General features: G+C 39.2%; 1 pseudogene; it reads left to right on the forward strand.

Moving 5' to 3' along the window:
- Positions 1-821: 821 nt before the first annotated feature.
- Positions 822-1,778, forward strand: LOC144312020 (small ribosomal subunit protein RACK1 pseudogene; annotated as a pseudogene).
- Positions 1,779-2,064: the final 286 nt, after the last annotated feature.

A 2,064-nucleotide genomic window follows, 5' to 3' on the forward strand; every position in this document is an offset into this window, starting at 1 on the left:
TGTAAAACCTCTTAAATCTCTAGGTTTTGCCTTCTCTGACTCCTATCTTCTGTTCCTTCCAGGTTTATCTTTCACAAGGTATACCCATTTTTTGGTGGAGTATAAAAAGGCAGATTTGCATCTTTGTTTTAATGCTCTGTGAAACCAGAGTCCTTGCTGGTAGAAGAGCATGCCCATATAAGATTACATTCTTCTCTGTAAGCTGCAGTGTCTAAAATAGGGAAAAGAATTATAAATAGTATATGTTAATAATGCTAACTTTCAAAAGATTTAGAAATAGGAAAATTGCATACTTGCAAGCTTTCATTTTTGTCTCCTTTCTTAAGTCTTAATTATTCTTTCGGAAATTCAGGTTTCAATTTATATGATGTCCCCTAAGGTAACATGTAATGCATATTATACAAGAAAAAGAAAAATAAGAAGATAATACTGAAGATGGATGGGATCTCTTGTATAATAAGTGAAACATTCATACACATACACCCACACTTGGCTAGTGGAGTGACTTGAAATCATTCTTTTGAAAATGGATTTTACATAATACAGAGCAAGAGCTATTCATAGATTTTTGACCAATAATCCTATTTTATTGGGAAAAAATTAAAGTGTCTAGTGACTAGATAATATAAGTTATGAATATCATGTAAATTCTATGTCTATTGGAAGAGATAGAATTTTCACATCATATTTCTGTTTATAGTTACATTATATTACATATATAGCTATTAAATTATATTTATGAAGATCAGCCATGGAGAAAAGCATTTACTTTTTAATAGAAGTGAAAAGGCAAACAGACTTTTACATTACTGGGATTTCACATGTGGAAACATGGAAATACAGCAGATGCAGCTTTTCTTCCTCAGCAGGGCAGTGGCCAGAGGAGCTGTGGCACTGGTCTCTCTGAGCCATCCAGCTCCATCCTTGTCACTGCAGGGACACCCGCTCTAGCTGCTGCCATGACTGAGCCTCTCAAGATAAGACTTTCATCATGTAGAAGCTGACCAGAGATGAGACTAATAAGGGCATCCACCGTATGCTCCTCGGGTCATTCCCACTTTGTTAGTGACGTGTTCATCTCCTCAGATGGCCAGTTTGCCCTCTCAGACTCCTGTGATGGAACCTTTTGGTTTTGGGATCTCACAACTGGTATGTAGATCTGTAGGCCATACCAAGGATGTGTTGAGTGGGGACTTCTCCTCTGACAACCCTACAAATTGTCTCTGGCTCCATCACCAAGTAGTAGAATGTACTGTCCAGCATAAAAGCCATTCTGAGTGGGTGTCTTGTGTCTGCTTCTCATCCAGTAGCAGCAATCCCATCATTATCTCCTGTGGGTGGGACAAACTGGTCAAAGTATGGAACCAGCCAAACTGCAAGTGGAAGACCAATCACATTGGTCACACAGACTACCTGAACACTGTGACTGTCTGTTCAGATGGATCTCTCTGTGCTTCTGGAGGCAAGGATGGCCAGGCCATGCTGTGGGACCTCAACAAAGGCAAGTGGCTTTCTACTCCAGATGGTGCGGACATCATCAGTGCCCTGTACTTCAGTCCAGATACCGGCTCTATGCTGCTACAGGCCCCAGCACCAAGGTCTGGACTTAGAAGTCAAGACAACTGTAGATTAACTGAAGCAGAAAGTTATCAGTACCAGCAGCAGCGTGGAGCCATCCTGGTATACCTCCCTAGCCCGGTCTGCTGATGGCCAGACTGTTTGCCTGCTACACGGACAACCTGGTATGCACGTGGCCGGTGACCATCAGCACCCACTAGAAATCTATGGCAGAGCTTTAGAAATAAAAAAAAAAATTGGTTTTCTAACCTTTAAAATAAAATAAAAAAAGAAATACATTACATGCAAACTGGAAGGAAATACTTATTTTAGAAAAGTAGAATTAAATATAGTCTCTCTCCCTCTCTCTCTTTTTCTCTTTTTTTAGTTTTTTTTTCCCCTTGTAGTAAAATGTAAAAAAAAAAAAAATCTAAAAACATCTGAGAAGGTCATGTAATTTCTGGGAAATGACTACACAAACTACAATGAAATAAAATTAGCTAAAAC

The sequence above is a fragment of the Canis aureus genome, chromosome 4 (genome assembly GCF_053574225.1).
Source record: "Canis aureus isolate CA01 chromosome 4, VMU_Caureus_v.1.0, whole genome shotgun sequence".
NCBI lineage: Eukaryota > Metazoa > Chordata > Mammalia > Carnivora > Canidae > Canis > Canis aureus.